General features: G+C 41.8%; 1 protein-coding gene across 9 annotated transcripts in view; it reads left to right on the top strand.

Annotated features, from left to right (window-relative positions):
* Positions 1–17,463, top strand: part of DAB2IP (DAB2 interacting protein) — a 226,804-nt gene that overhangs the window by 94,186 nt on the left and 115,155 nt on the right. The gene's annotated exons all lie outside the window — the stretch shown is intronic.

Here is a 17,463-nt window from a genome sequence, read left to right as displayed (position 1 = left end):
ATCTGAAGCGGGTTTGGGTAACTTGTTTCACTGGGGACACTTTCCTGGTGAGGTTTCATTTGAGAATCCTTCAGTAGTGCAGCATATTCACAGACTTATTTCCTTGTCTGCAACTGTTCAGCACATCCTCATACTTCTGCAGAAGCTCCTGCAGAAGAACCTGCCATTAATTAACAGAAGAACTGCTAGGCTGATGGTTCCCCAGAGCCTGGTATCCTCTCCCAGCAGGAGCCTAGAGGAGCCATTCACTGTTTTACATTTCTTCAACTGTTTTGGTTTGCGGCGCTCTACTAATATTAACGTTTTGTTGTGATAACAGTAGGTAAAGAATGGGAAGTCATTTCAGAGTGAAAAAGGAGCAGTGCTATTAACATGAATAACGGTGATACCAAGCACTAAGGGCATGAACAGGGTCTTTGAGCTCCATGGGGAGGGTCACTACTATGTCTATTATAAAGAAGGGAGCTGAAGACCCAAAGAAGTCAGAGTTAGTGGCCGACCAAGGAATCTATTGTTGCTGAGCCCTAGGTCTGTGATGTTGCAAATGATAGAGAAATTGCCGAGAGTTTCATTGCTGTATCAAGAAGCGGAGTGAGTCTAACCACAAGACTCCCCGGTCCCTGTCCTGTCTGCACTCTTATAAGATCAGATGTTTGGGCTGGTTCGTAGCTTTAGAAGATGGTCCCTGTTACGCCTTGGAGATCAGTTGCGGGGTGAGTTAAAAGACTTTGTTTCTTCTTCAGTTAGAACATGCACAGTGATGTTTATCACTGCGTCCCCTCTGATGTAAGTCATCTCTTTAACATCCTGTAGATATTAGATAGACTTCTGGAGTGGATCACAGTAACTTTTGCAAGGATTGTTTTATCTAATTAATAATATCAAATCCAAGTAATTTTAATTGAGGAATACACTCAGCTGACAAATAGAGGCACAATGGTGGGATCAAAATAAACACTCTCTAGAAAATGGACAATAAGGATGACGCTGAGAGTAGCTGATTTATTTATTTATTTATAATGCATCATCAACCTTAACACATCTGTAGTTAATTAAATAGAGCTTTGGGAAACTGGGGTTTTGTAATCAGCTGAAGACACCCAAGTCTGTTGGATAACATTTGATGTAAACTCAAAAGTAAGTAAGAGAAATGTATTTAGAATTTTTTAAGAATAAGTACAGTCATAAAGCATACACAGCTATAGACTGATATACCCAGTATGAGCAACAGCCAAGGCAACCAGAAGATTATATTTTCAAGAGGAAAATGTCTGCTGTATGTGAATAATACATTCGAGCACAGATATTTTTATTTAGAGAAGAGGCAAATGATATTGGAGCTGGTTTGCTCGACATATGTTTATATGTTTTCTCTGCAGATCACACCTACTTTACAGGCTCAGCTACCTCATAACAAGCCTACATAGGTAGAACCAGAATTTCAAAGGAAAGGCAATTGGTGCAATCTATAAAAAATCTGAGCACACCCAGTTCACCTGAGAACATTTGTACTGGTGAATGAATCACTAACAGCAGTTTGTCTAAGTAGTTTATTTTAATTCTGTAAACTGTAAGCTATTGAATGCATAGCATTCTCTGTGGACTTTATAGTCTGGAGTTACTGTATGCAAACACATGCTGAATGTATATGAGTTTGTTTTATGTTTTTTTTTTGGTACTGTCCTGTTTGCTAAATGAAAGAGGAAGAAGTGTTGAAAGCAGTGAGTGAATGGCAGGAGTTGAGTTCTGTTTTGAAGCAGTGTGTATAGTACATGGTAAATACTGAAGACAATGAAACAGAAAAACAACAGAGGATGAGATGTCTTGAAGCGTTTGCTATCAGGGCAGGTTTGGTTTTCTTTTTCTGGTGTTGATGGAAGTTATTCTCCTAACAGCTCCCTGTTCTAACAGGTCAAAACACAGAGGGATCATCCTTAGGTCTGATCCCCCTTGTGGTATCACCTTCTTGCTAAACAGGGTGCATCGTGTTTCAATGCCAAGACGCAAACTAATTTTTTCTGACTCTAATCCCATCATTCCATAAGCCATATGCCATCTATCTGAATTGATTGTCAGTTATAAATGCTCCGAAACTCTGAGCATAGCAGGCAGAAACACATTAAAACCAACTGAATAGGCTTGCTTTTGCTTTTTGTCTGTCTTTCATCAGAATCTGTCTCAGCAAACGAGTATCTTTGAACCTTAAGCATTGTACTGCTGGTGAAAGAGGCGAAGAAGGATGGGAACATCTGGATTCTTCACAAGACAGAGGATTTGGGAGTGTTTTTCTTAATGCACCTGTAGTCAGTGCAAATAAAACGCTGTGTAGCCCTCTTCCAATGGTATATCTCCTGCTTTATGTTTTTTGGAAGTTATTCCTGTCTTTAAGCAGGTTAGCTCAGGTAGTGAAACAGCCTGCATGGTATATAATTGCTTGCTTTGTCTGGCTAAGTTGTTCAGTATGGATTAAATAAGGGCAATTGTCAGGTGGCTAATACCTAGCATTTGTCTCCTCTGAGTTACAATGCACTATCATCTCATTTCTGTTTCTGCTCAGCCCTCCGAATGTTATTGCCATTAATATGAATGGCTTCATTACATACATAGTTTTTATGGCTGCCCAAATTTCAGCAGATGTCTGACTTAAGAAATATATTCTCCCTCACCTTCCTTCATTAACCAGAGAGGAACATTAGCAGTCAGTCCACTCCAGCCACTGGGAATAGTAATTAGTGCTTTAGTTTAGTGGTAATGGGATTATTACTTTTGAGTCTGCTGCGGAAGGTTTTGATGTCGTAAGCTTTTCATATTTTACAGATCATTGTTCTTCCCTGACATCTCCATCCTTCTGCTGCTGAGTCTCCAAGGGGCTAGTAAGCTCAGGAGCCATTGGATTCAGCTATTTTGACAGTGTTACACTCCCAATTGCTTTCTCTCACTTGAAAACTAAAGCCTTCTGTAGTGGATGTGTCCTCCTCCCATACAGAAGTTTGCATGACAAGTTATGGTTAATTGAGTGTTATGTTTTTTGTAGGAACTTTGGAAAACAACAGCTTATACTAGTTTTTTGAGTCCTAAAACATAACCTTGAAAATCAAGCCTTAAGTTTTCCGCATCTCAATACATGAACTATTCTGTGTGAACTGTTCTTATTCCTTCCACATGAAGAAGTTTTTAATAAAGCTTCTTAAACATTACAAAAACTCTCTTAATCCTAGTCATCTCAAGTTGTAAAATGCTTATATTCCACTTCAGCCTGTCTCACTGAACTCCTGTGCTATCAGAGCTCTGTATGATCTGATGAGATCTGATGAAATATAATGAATCTAAATCTCTAATCCCAGTGACCACTCATCTGGGGCCTTCATGCTTCATGTGGATTAGGAGAGACCTTTCTGACTGCTGTGTTGGTGCCTAGGAACAGCGGTGATTTGGTGCATGTCAGTATAAAACCTAGATGCAAGCAGAGACATTCCAGTCCTAATGAAAGGGTTTGTTTTATCATATCTGATGTACTCGTGAAAGAGGCTGACTGTCCTCACACACATCTTAGCAGGAGACATCTTTACAGTTAAGTAGTCTTGTTGGGACCCTTCTTATTTGGCATGATTCTGCCTCTTGAATAAGGAGACCTAATTAACAAGGGCTTTAGCAGTATCTGAGGACAGAAAGACAGACTTGACTTAGCATAAAGTGTTAGTTAAAATGCTGCCTGCTTTGGCAGTGACCTGGGGTTGTCTCCCTGACAATGGGTAATTGGTAGCAGCTAATAATGCTCAAGAGCTGCAGACACCAGTGTAACCAAGGGCAAGTGCTGGACTCCTCTCCAAGGGAAGATGATTGAAGTCTTGCTATTGACTGACATTTTCTGGTTACAGGAATGCAGAGAGGCATTTAGCCTCTCAGCATTGAATTCAAATAGCTTAAGCTGTGAGATGGGTTAAACCTGGAATTTGGGTGGTATTTTAACAAACACAGGGACCAGAAGATGAGAAACTCCGCTGACTATGAAATCCTCCTACACTGCCCACCTTGCAGGGAAATCACGAGCCAGGGTGAGGTTCCCGAGACTTGCTGTGTGATGACTTCTCTCCCATCCCATTGGAATACTGCCATCTATTGACTGCTTTTGTTAGAGCCTGGTTCAGTTCTCTGCAAATATCCCAGGCCAAGCAGAAATCCAAACTGACAAAGATCTCGTGCAGAAGAAGCAGACTGATTGGATCAAGAAACCGGCGTGATTTCTTGCTGTTAGTCTACCTCACTGATTAAGCAAGGAGCCTCCCTCCTAACAGAGGGAATTTATATATCAGGTGGTCTGATTTTAAGCAGTTTGAAAATGGTACTCTGCTTCCCTTACAGAGCTGTTTGAAGAAGCGTCTGTGTACTCTCTCTTCCCATCAAAATGCCAGAGAGGGTTTAGAATTCTCTTCCCTCCATCCCTTTAATCCTCAATTCTAGTATCAATCACTTGCTTTCCATAAGCTGGGAAAATGTTTCTGTGCTTCTTGTAGTTGAAGCCACATTGGCTCCAAAAAACAAAATTGTAGCATCATTCAGGTTGGAAAGACCTCTAAGCTCATCTAGTCCAACCTTTAACCTAGTACTGACGAGTCCACCACCAAACCAGGCTACCAAATTCTGCGTCTGCACATTTCTCTAAGACCTCCGGGGATGGTGACTCGACCACTGCCCTGGGCAGCCCGTTCCAATGCTGCACTGCCCTTTCAGCAAAGAAATTTCTCCTGACATCCAACCCAAACCTCCCCTGGCTCAACTTGAAATCCATCCATAGAATTGTGTAACTCGGTTTGGAGGGGAATGATGTTCAGAGAGGCTTCAAAGGACAAACTCGGTGGTGCAAACACACTCCTCACCAGGTCGTTGTCAGTCATGAAGCTGACTGCCATCTCCCCGTCTTCTCCTGTTCCTCATTGTCTGCGGGTTGTCTGTTCTGCGCTTCCTGTGAGATGTCTTGGAGCAGGAGCTGTCCTTTGTGGTTCATTTGTACAGTGCTTCCCAGGTGGGCCACAGGCCTGGATGCTGCTTCACTGCAAATATATCTGTATAACTGCTTGTTCTGTAAGGATGAGGATGATCAGAGGAGGACTTTCTGTTTCCTCTGGGAAGCTTTCCTGAGTCAGCACAGGGGCTGCTTGTAGAGTCCCGCTCTGCCATGAGACAGCGCCCTGAGCAGGAAATCTTTTTAGGTTTCAGTTCTCCTGCGTGTAATGTTACCAAGTTTTCCAGCAGTTTTTCTGTCTGTTTGGGTTGAGTATACAGCTGAATTTACAGTGATACATTATACGCTATTCTTATGGCATTCCTCCACCTGTCCTGCTTTTAATCCTTGATAAATGAAGTATTAAGTCCTAATGGCATACCAGTAAATGGAAACTCCTGAAGAAATGAAAACAAGTAGCCCTTCTACCATTCTTCTTCACTGAATGCAATCCTAAATAATGAGATCCTAGTTCAAGCTGCTGTGGATGATACAGTGAAAGATTTTTCCTAAGTTTTTCCAGTGCATAATATACTCTGTTTTCCATTTTGTTTCAAGTATTTTTTTCAAAAGCTTTCACGTAAATTGTATTTTAATAGTTTGACTTTGGCAAATTTATCTTCCTGTATTATGTGAAGAGCTGAATGGTGCTTCCCTCGGCATGAACACCCCGTCTTTAATTGGAATGTAATTGTTTACCAAACCATTCCAACTAGAAGGGAAAATTACTATCATTTCGGTCTGTGGCTGCATACATTAGAGCACCCCTTTTACGGGAACTGAATTTAAGGAGAATAGGAACATTATCACAGATGATATATAAACAGAAAGCTATTATCATTAAACTGTCAACTGCAACTGAATTTGGATAACCAGTGTTAGTGGCAGCAAGAAATATGTAAATTACTTCGAGAATGTATCTGTCAGTTCAGACACTGTTTGTGGAACAGGGCATGCTTGGAAGCTTTGAGTTTCTGAGCATTTTAGGGATTGGAAGAAAAACGAGGTCATCTTGAACATTTGCAGTTATTTCTAGTCTCACTGGTACTGTTTTGCAAAAATTAGCAGTGCTAACCTGACTGTCAGGTTCATTTTTGTCAGGTACAGTAACAGCGTGCAGACTTTGACCTCTTAAAGCGTCTTTGGTTGATAGATCTCCAGGCTCCCCCCAAAGGTGGCTACTTACTGGCACCCGCGTTTTACAGAAGGGAGAAGTTAACTAACTTAAATGGGATCATGCAGCAAAGCCAGGAAACGTGTCCTGAGCTGAATTTCTTAATTTCTAATTCCCAATCCTGCTGTTAACCACTAGTTAAGTTACTCCTAATTACTTCTCTGAATCCTCCTTCAGTTTCAAGAGAATTAAATGTTCTTCTCAAAGTTGGTGCTACCATATGAAAATGAGTAAGAGTTTTTTCTGGCCTCCACATCATGGTTTCCAGATCAGACATGCCTGGCTTTCTTACTTTCTGTGCCAGTACCCCAGTTGTCAAATTTTCAGTTGCTTGTTATTAAAATTAGAGCCTTCTGTCTTATTATTCTAAGTCGCATTGTTAATGTAAATCTCACAGGTAATGTAAAGTTCTGTTCTTTAAGTGTTGAGTGTACTTTATGAGACATAGGATAAATTCTAGTTAAATCCTGAAAGCTAGATTTTGTTTAAAAAAGGGAATCTTTTTTCCCTGCTCAGTGCTAGCTAGCACAAGAATTGGAAGTGAAACTGATTGTAAATATAATATTTTAAATTATTTGAATCTGACCTTGTATATTTAAAATTTTCTAAGTAAACCTGGAGGCTTCAGCTGGGGGAGTGCTGGGAGGCAGCACAGTTAAAGATCCGTGGGATTGTCGGATTTCAGCACGGAGCTGCAGTTCAAACCACTGTGGATTTATTATGTGCATCAAACAGGAGACAGGAATGACAGGATAAAAGACATGGTGCTATGACCTGCTTCACTGAAAAGGACTCAGCAAGGCAGGGTATGGACTTTTTTTCCCTTTTTGAACTGAGTATGTTCCAGGGAGGTCTCTTTTTCAGAGCCTGTAGCTGTCTGAAGGATGGTTTTACAAAAAGGAAGAGGCGCAGGGCTCCTCAACAGCTTAATTCACATGCCGAGGCCGCTTCTCTTTAAAACTGTTAGTAATCCTGTTTTGGGTTTTGTGGAGTGTAGCATGGTTTGGCCTGCTTTTGATTGCTATCAAACTGACGTGACTGGACAGCAAAGTCCTCTTTTCCAGCAGGGTCCGTCTGGGCAGCAGCAAGGCTAGCTCTGGTGTGTGGCAGTAAGCAGAGATGGGAGATGACCCGCTATTGTTAGCATCTGTTTGATGCTGCGCCCAAAAAGAATTAAGAGAGTTTGGTTAGCTCCTACAGGCCATGGATGCACACAGCCCGCAGTCAGATCCTATTTAACCTGCAGCGGGGGCAGCTTCCACCACGTGGGAACTGGCCACGAATCCCAGAAGTGCTCTGCCCCAGCTGCTGCTGAAACATATTCAGGAATACAGGGGAAATCACATTGTTGCTTCCCGTGTTTCTAAGGAAAATAAAGTCAAATACCGTGCATTTGCCAGGTGAGAAAGGAAAGCAAACATTTCAGCATGTCTAGCTCTGCAGTGAGTGCAAATTAGCTTGATTCCATTCATTAAGTCAAGCCAAATTTCTACACTTCTTTCAGGCGAGCAGGGCCCACTCCCTGGGAGTGTTCAGGGTCCAAAGGATGCCAATGGCAGAAAATCCTTGGGGCTGCAGCGGGTCACAGCTTTGTGTCAGGACAGAGACCGGAGATGGACGAGGAGCGAGAGGGAGAGGGCAGCACCACGGTTCCACGTCCCACAGAGCCTGGGCAGGCTTTCCTGGGAGAAGCTGCGTGCCTCCGTGACATTTTGGCTCTCCTTAGCTCTCCCGACTCCTCCACTCCCGTAGCAGCACTGTTGTAGCTGTACGAGAAATACCAACAGTTCCTTTGTGTTTTCATGGAGGGAGCCCATGGGAGGAATATTTAACATTTAGGCTGTAAGTAGGGCTAATAGGAAATGCTAATTCACATTTCATTCTTTTGATCAGTGTATATTGAATGATAATTACAGTGATAGTAGTTGGCACTTCTGTAGCACCTTTCATCTGAGACTGTTAAAGTGTTCTGCCAATCTCAATGAATTCAAGCTTGCAGTCACTGTGAGGTTGCAAATTATCATAATGCCTTAAACTGAACGGGGAAACTAAGGCTTGGAAAGATTATATGACTTTCCCCATCTTTCATAATCTGTGTAAGAGAGATGGGATTGCATAGTGGTGGTGCTCGTCATCTTGTATAAGGAGCGGAAACAATCAAGGCATCACTTAAAGTGGTGAAAATGGTAAAAGCTCTCCAAAGCATGTTTGGCTTTTGTGGCAGTTTCACAATCTAGTATTTGCTTGCGTGCTCTGTTGTGTTTTGATCTGTTGCAATTGTCTGAATTCCCTCCGCAAAGACAGACAAACAATGCCAAGCTCTCGCTGGATTTTCCACCAACATACTTGGATTGATATCAATTTTTTTCAGTCTTCCATTTCCAAAGGATGATTTGAACAGAAACAACTACCTCCAAAATTACTTTAAAAATAAACAAATAAAAATGTTTAAAACTGTTTCCTGGAAGTCCAAATGCAAAATGCTAATTAATAGGCTCCAGGAAGACAAATGAATCTGACTAGCTTCACTTTTGTGAAATTAATGAAATGCTAAAAGTAAACAAACAAAAGCTTTAATTTGTTTAAGCCTCTAGGCACTGAAAAATTCTCAGGCTTCTGAGAACAGAGAAAAGAAGAACATTAAAATGTACAGCTTGCCAGTGTCCCTTTAATTTGTTTATGGGTCACAGATAAAGAATTGTACTGCAGATATAAAAGGTAGGATAATAAACACATTCAGTTTTCCCACTTTGAAAAGCATTGATATTGTGCTTTCAGAAAACAATTCAAGTAGTGCAAGGTATTATTTGAATCTCTTAGAGAGCTCCAGTAGACCATAAGCATCCATTTAATCAGGACCTTCATCTCTGAACTTTTTGCATTTGGAAACAAGCATTGCTTTAGCTCATGGATATTAAATACTTAGATATGAAATTGATGGTAATGGAATTAATAGAAAGGTGTGTCATTGCTGCAGTTATCGTTAAATTTCTTCCAAGTTTGTTCTTAGCTTCTGAGACAGATGTATGCCATGTTTTGAGCCATCATTTCTTGGACTTTGATTGTGGCAGATGGCTCACATGCCATCTGTGTCCTCTGCTAAGAGCTTTGGGTGCTGGGGCAGGAAATCGGGTAAGCGTTTGCTCTGTCCCGGTGGGAAGCCATCGCCTGCGTTGTTTGCCCCTGTGGAAGTGCTGACTGAACATTACCAGGCATGCGAGAGCTTACAGCACTTTCTTTTGAGTAGGGCTGCCAAGTTAGATCATTTGTAAGTTGTTTTGGAGGTTTCTTCTTCCCATCCAAATCTCAAGCTGGCGCTGCGTAGTGTGAGGAGCTTCCTCCAGGTGGGGACACTGTTGTTCCAAACCAAGCACGGCTCCTCCGAGCAGCAGGTCTCTTTGGACGGTCAGATGGTGATTACAGTCTCATGATGCTTGCAGTTGAATTACTTAATACTGTGGGTCTGCACGTAAACGTGTGTTAAGATGACATTGATTTCGGTATACTTTTTTCAAACTTCAGTTGCCATGGAAACAAGATTCACTTTCTCCTCCATACTGCCGCTGTTCCTCAGCACTGCACTGATAAGGAGTAGACTACATTTGTCCTCCCCACCCTCTTTTTTTCCTAGTGAGCAGTGATAGTAGTGGCTCAGGCATCAAGGGCAATTTGTGAAAGAGACGGTGCGAGCTGCGAAGCCTTTCCCGAGGTATTCAGGTATTCCTGGGCCCTGGAGCTCTGCCAGCAACTTTCCTGTCTTTATCTTCCTCCGTAATTACAGTGGATCATATCTTACCTGCAACACTCTTCAAAGCACCAAGGAAATTAGCTCCAGAACTAATCACGTCTTTATTTCCTAAATAGCTCAGTGTAGTTATGTATATACTGTTCTGCAAATGGCATTCCCGGTGCTCAGCACAACCTGCCTCTGCTTGCCCTGCTCTCCTCCCTTCTCTCCTGCCAATTGCAAGATAATAGCCACGTATTTCCCATCATGTGGCTTGGCTGTAGTAAATGATCGAGTTCCCGTGCCTCCTGTGCAACTTGTGGGAGGTTTGCCCCGATGTGTGTCCCAGGCTGTGACGCACAGAGCTGGGTCAGCTCGTGTCACGTTCAGACAGCAGCTGGGAGCCCCGAGGGGCTGCGCCACGGCTCTGCCTCCTTGCCGATGTCAGAGAGTTTCTGCTTGAGCTGCAGTGACCTCGGCAGCCCCCTGTTCCAAGACACAGGGGCAGTGTAAGGGAAGGTGTGTCCAGCTCTGTGCTCACCTGCTTCATGCAGATGTTGCAGGAATAGGTGGAATCTAGGATTAGTTTTCTTTCTAGAGCAATCTTAGATAGCAGTGTATTGTGTAGCTTAATACTGAGAGCAGAGATGGCAATGTCTGTAGATGTACTTGGGAAATGGGGATGTGGTAAAGAACAAGGCAGGAACTCAGCATGTCCAAGTAATGTTCCCGTATCCCTACATCCAGTCGCTTCTGGGCACTGTGATCCCCTTTGGGAAGAACAGGGTGAAAAAGGCGTCCATATACCTTGCCTGGGGTTCTGTACTGGGTCAAATCTAGGATTTTTTAAAGATTTACAAATAGTAATTCAAGCTGTGCTAATATAAGGAGAAAGGGGGACACCTTGGTTGGAAACGAGACTCAAAGTTGTACAACCGAAGTGACAGCTGGCTGAAGCGGAGTGCCAGCATGCAGGCCATGGTGCCTCCTTGTGTCAGACTTACTTTGAATGCTGCATTCCTTGATAATTAGCAAGCGAGTCAAAAACACTTAAGGAATAAATGAATGAGAATTAAATCTGCCTGATAGAATAGAAATTTCCTGCTGGGTGACAAAATTCTGCTTTAAAGATAGTAAATCTACTGCTAATAATTAGGCAAGAAATAATCTCAGCTAAGACCCAAAAATAGGCTCTGCCACTTAAGATGTCTGTCTTATTATTTTGCAGAGGGATAAAACAACAGTGAACATAATTTTTGCCTCCAGTTCTTTCTCTGTTACATCTTTGACAAACTTTCAAGTTGAGTATCCTAAGAAACATAGTTGTCTGCCATGCAGTGTACTGGTACCTCGCAGCACATTCCTCACCGCCGTAACCCAAAGGTCAGACACAAGGTACGAGCTTAGGAGGGAAAAGAAAGCAGTAAATATGGGTGAAATAGAAGGGAGTAGTCTTGGACTGTTTTTCATTAAAATTTAAATTGATGATTGAATATCTATGATTTCATCTGAAAAGTAGAGCCACTGGGTGATTTTCCATTTTATTTTGCATAGAGAGGGCAGGTAGAGACCTCACTTCCAGTCTCTAGATGGAGTTGTGAGTGTTTCTGGTCTCTGGTTCTATTTTAACTAGGAGGGGACTTACAGATTTTGAGAACTTTTTGACCAATTTAAAAACAACACCTTGAAGTTCTTGTGTTTTTTGTAGTATAATTTCAAGTAAAAAGATTCCTTCTACTTGATCCTAATTATTTATTGCCTGTTACAGTCTTAAGCTTTCTTAAACAAAAAGCTGTCTGATCTGCGTGTCATTATAGACAGAAAACCTCATGAAATCAAGGCCGGTTTACTTCTGTAAATGTCATATGTGTGTTATATTTATGCCTTCATTGTAATTTTTCTCCTTTTTTTCAAAGCTGTAAGCAGAAGGTGAATCAAACTGAAACACTCAAAAGATTTTCTTAAATTTTGAGATCAGGACAAATGAGCTTCATCTTAAGTGTTTTCACTATGTCTGGAAATTAAGTTGTCTAGAAAGGTAGATAGCGGAAAAACACAAGACTGATGTATTGTCTGAATTATAGTAAGTATTCACTGTACCTTTGCAGGAGTTAACATTTGTGTTTGATTGCAGATGTAATTATTGCTGAATACAAATGTTCCAATTTAAGCTTCAGAAATGTCGTGAAAGTCTTTGGAACCAAGACCATCTGCCTGAAACACGAGTTTCATATTTGAATGAGTAACTTTTACTGCAAAATTACACAATGGATCCCTACATTCAAAGGATAATAATAATTTTTTATTCTAAACATATCATCTACCAACTGCTTTTTAAAATTTATTAGTCTAGCAGCTGGTTTTGTAGAAAACGTGTTATTAAAACTACACAGGATTTGTCAATGAAAATGCCATGACTTGATGTTGATACCTTTCTGTAGACCTAGAGTTGGCCATGAAAGTTGTGGAAAAGTAGGTTCACTCTTCCAGTATTTGCTCTGCCTGGAAGGTTTCAAATGGCAGTGAGTAGGAAGAGCCTGATGACTAGATACAACATGATATCCACAAGCTGCCCCAAAGCCATAAATCAAAGTAGAGTAAGCACATATCAAACACGCTCATGAAGCGTTTTATTCTGTATCATATAGCAAAGGTGGACTTTAAAAGAGAACACTAATGCAAACAGATTTATGGAGATGGTTTTCTCATCTCCCCTGCGTGTTTATTGCTCATTTTGGAGAGCTTTGATACCTGTTTTAACACGAGGCGATGCATTTGAATAACTAGACTGCTGGCGTAGGAATGAAGCATTCCTGGGACGTGATCCTGGCTTTGCTGCTTATCTGCTGTGTAGTCGGTGTAGCAAATCACTTAGACACCTCTTCCTTCAAACTCATTTCCTCTGTGACCTGCCCAAAGAAGCTGCTTTGGCAGTATTTCCTGCCTGCTCTCCCACCTCTGCCCATGCTCCCTCATTTCTCTCCTTGTCAGACAGTAAGCTTGTTGAACCACGGGTCTTCCTCTGGACTTTTAGAAGGCGTATTTGCATTTCTGATATTGTAAAACAGTTAAGGTAGTCTGGTTTGTATGAAAATGTACCTTCTTTCCTTGAATCAAAGGGCAGAGTGCTTTATCATGACTACTTACACAGGGTAAGTGTCTGGTATAAATGGGCTGAGCCCCATGGTCAGCCACCCACTGGAGTTCTGCCCCACAGTGACTGTTTCAAAAGTGCAGCTCTTGAAAGCTGCTGGGCTTCTTAGGTTACGGCAAAAGCACCAAAGGACTGGAGTCAGGATGTCTATGTCTGTATGCCTTGCGCTGACTTCCGTGTCCTGGCAAGCAGGACGCTGTATATAGTTGTGTCCTAGCACCTTGTGCACGCGCTTGAAGTCTTAAGAACCTGCAGGTGTTTTTCCTTGGATGCCCTCTATAAAAAGTCTGAGTGATAGAAACCATCAATCTTTGCAGAGTTTGGTTGTTTTTCATGCCTGAATGGGATCACAAAGCATCCAAATATACACTCCTACCATGTCCTATAAATTCTTTATTTTATCTTTGGTGAAATCACAACTACATTTTAAAAGCAGGATGAATGTAATGATTCACAGTCAATATCAAGTGTTTAAGTCATTATTAAGCTACAAAAAGTATTGTAAAAGTTTAAATTTATAGGAGTGTGAATAATTTTCTGTCAGCTGGGGATTATTCCTTTTAATCTGAACGGCACTCATTCTCTCTGTATCTGAGGTTTCAAAAATAGTTGCCAGATTGAAATCTGTTGCTCTCCATTGTAAAATAAATTTTCTGCGTATACAGTGCATGGGAGACTGTAAGTGTGAAACTTACTACAGCTAATGAAAGTCAAATACTTAAAACTCTCTATGTCACAAACAGGTGAAGTCTCTGAACTCATTGGATATCGTTTCAGTGTTTTTAATAACAGTTTGGCTGCATATCTCGTGGATTTGGAGATTTTGTCTGAAGACACTTAAACTCTCAGGAGGCTCATCCAGTGAGGATGGTTCTTTAAAAAATGAATAGAAGATTGTTGTGGGATTTCTTAGGAGTCTAGAAATTAGTTTTATGCCTCTGACCTTCTACCTTGTGTTGGGTATTTGCTGACAAACTGGGTGCTTCCCCTGCAACATGTCGGTGCCAGGCCTTTAGTTGCTGTGCTTCTTGAGAAGCTGTGTCCAGAAGGATGGCAGGCATATCACGCTCTATCCCACAAACAAGAATGGCCTTTTCTTACATGCAGCCAAGGTAATTGCACAGCTCATCCAGGCTCACATGTAAGGTTTTACCAATGCATGCTGCCTGTAGGCTTTCTTTCAGAGGCCCTGGATCTATGAACAAGAGCGTACATCAGAAAGAAGCCGTTAACAGCATTGGATTGAAAATTACTGGAATGCAGTAGCTTGGTGTATATGTGACAGCCATTCTGGCTGGCTTTCCAGATTCAAGATTCAGCTGGTTTAACACGCAACCAATTGTCTGAAGTAAAGCAAATTAAAATGAATATTTAAGCTTTGATTTTTTTGGAAGAAAATCACTCTTGAAGCCCAAACTGGGGGAGTGAGCATGTTTTAGTTAATGATACTTTGAGGATGAAACTTCATCCCTACCAAAAAGACCCATGGCTTCTCCACATTAGATGATGAAGGGAACCAGCTCCTGCAAGGGGTTCTGGCGCAGCTTCTGTTCACCCTTGGGAAGCTGGCAGCCCTCAGCACTCACAGGAGGTGCTCTGCTTCTGTCGGGATTGTTCCTGCTAAAGAACAAACGGAGAAGTTTTGTGTATGAACAGTTTGCCCTCTTGGATGTTTGTGCCAGTTAAATAAGAAAACTGTTTCACCCCACTGAACTTCTTTCCCAGGTGGCATCCTTGCTTGGTTTCATATAGGCAGTCTTTTTCTCATTGCTCCTCTCTCTGGGTAAACAACTGGTTTTGTTCTTCAGGGTTACTTGCATTCTACTTGCATCTCTGGTTCTGCATCATTCATCCCTGATTGCTCAATTACCCTTCTCCTACCTTCCTAAGGAATATTTATCTGTCTTGTTTGGATATGAAGTGTTGACAGTATGATAATTATGGAGCTGTGAACAAATAATCCAGAATAGCGGGGTTTTGTTCTAACAGGAGGACAAAAGAATCCAAATTGAAGAATTGGGTGATCCCTGAATAGCAATGTCTGTCGAACTGCAGGTGTGTTCAAGATTCTTCCCAGCAGTCGCATTCCTTCGCTCAGACTCTACTACTGCCCTGCCTGTTCCCTGGGCACGTTAGGGATGTCATCAGTGGTAGTCGGAGAGTGCAGAGAGGCTGCCCCGGGTTTTGGTTACTTCACCAGAGGGCCTTGGCTTGTGAATGTTTGTGGTAGGTTTTTGGTGGTTCTCTCGGTCAGGGACTAAGGGTGTGTGCTGGCTGAGGGGGACTATTTCAGAGGCTAGGAGAGGAGTCTTCCTCTAGTAGAAAAGAGCAGAAAAGGAACAGAGTGAAATTCTGCAAAGAAATATCTAGCTGAGTACCAGGAAAAATGACCCGAGAGAAGAGACGTACCCAGCAGCGAGAGCTGCCAGGCCGGGCGGTTCTTTATCCAGGGCAGTGGGAGAAGACCCCGTGACCAAGACATTTTCAAGAAGATGGGTAAAATCTTCACAAAAATAGAACATTACCAGCAATTCTTTATTGGCTAGAGATGGAAAAGGGATGAGATGATATGCATTGAAGTTACTACTTCTGTCTGTGATGTGCTGATACTTGCATGTATTACATTTGCCGTATTTTTAATTAACACTCAGTGCCTCTCATTTGACATAATTCCAGTTTTCATGACCTAGACAGACCCACACTATCCCTTTGGTGACCTCTGGGACTTCAGTGCATCTTCATCTGATTTTTCAAATGGACTGAACCAAGTATTTCCAATGACACTGCAAATTTGATTAATCCTTTGCCATAGAAGGGCAGTGTTGCTAAGCAGCACTTACCAACACGAGCTGTTTCTCACATTCCCGGACTGCTTTATGGCCTGGCTCACAGACATACCCTCATGAGCACTTAAGTGCTCTGTCTCTGTGTTTATTCTCAAACTCTGGATGCCAGAGCCCGTGTCTGACCACAGCATGTGGAACGGTACGATTTGAGCTTTCATTGCCATCTGTCGCTGGATGCACAATATTTTTGCAGCTATTTTTTCATTCTTTTGTTTTTTATCTCAGTTCCGAGATGCGTATGTCACAGAGGGGCTTTCCTTATCCCTGTGGAATAATGCTTTAAGAGACCATCAGTCAGAGCAAGCTGGTGCTTCGTGGATGGATAGTGCGAACACATACTCTCAGACCTAAAAGTTACTGCCTCATCTGCTTGTTTCTTTAGGGGCCCATGGGGTAACTGGGAATAGTCCTGAGATTTACAAAATAAGATAGGGAAAGGTAAATTAAGGGACTTTGCACCCATTTGAACAAAGTTGTGCATTTAGCCTCCTCTAAACACAAAGGGTAATACATGTTAAGCTGTGTGCAAATTTCTGGGTCCAGAAGTAACAAACTGTTTTGGTTTTCCTTTTAAGTCCACATCTCTGTTGCTCTGCTGACTTTTGTAGTGTATTTCTTTTTCTTGCCCTTGCCCTGGGCTTGCATATTAGGCAGGTCTTGTCAATTCAAACAAGCTGTTTTTTTCTTGTAGCAGAATTTGTGGTTATTGATTGATAAACTTGCAAGAACATAACTTCTTAAGGTTAATTCAGCAAGGATTCCCATGAATCTGCTGATGTCCAGCTTCAAATGACGCTCTGGCTGACCGGCTCCTTCATACCATGTGCAGTACCGGCTCCACATATGCGAGAAATGCACTCTTCAGGGAAAGGACTCTATAGAGACTGTCTGTTTGGTCACCTCCTGAATGGAGCCCTTTATCACATCTGACAGGAAGAGAATTGGATGATAGGAAAATAACTTTTAACTTACAAGTTCAAATCAAAAGACCCGACAGTAATAAATTATAGATGAAGTGTTTGAAAGGATACATATACTTACAGGCACATGCCTCTGAACAAATAAAAAGTATTTGATCCATAAAGGTCAGTGCTGTACATGAAATTCCCTTCTTCCTTGTATCAGTGCCAGGAGACCACTCAGTGGATTACTTCACTTCTTGGGCTTTCAGGATGTGCATTTGATGCCTGAACTCACCCTCAGCTTCTTATGGTCCTTGTAGTAGTTTAATGCAGTCATGCTCTGCAAAGAGAATAGGAGAGCTGCACACTTAGATGTCTTTACGTGGTAATGAGCAATATCAGATACTGCCTGAAAATGGCTTCCATTTTATTTTGAAAGCTTAGGGTAACATGGGTAATTGTAGAAACAGGTAAACCCACTGTTTCTGTACATTAATGTCTCTAATACAGTATTAGCATTGGCAAGGTTCTGCTTGGTTCACAAATACAATTATAAATTACCCACTCTGTGGAGCCTCAGTAAAAGGATAATTCCATGGGCTGATAGATACTGTGCAAGACCACTATAAAAAACAGACCTGAAGTACTTTAATATTAT

Source organism: Anser cygnoides, chromosome 20 (assembly GCF_040182565.1).
Source record: "Anser cygnoides isolate HZ-2024a breed goose chromosome 20, Taihu_goose_T2T_genome, whole genome shotgun sequence".
Classification (NCBI taxonomy): domain Eukaryota; kingdom Metazoa; phylum Chordata; class Aves; order Anseriformes; family Anatidae; genus Anser; species Anser cygnoides.
The sequence above is the reverse complement of the archived record's forward strand: the minus strand, read 5'-3'. Positions and strand labels throughout refer to the sequence as shown.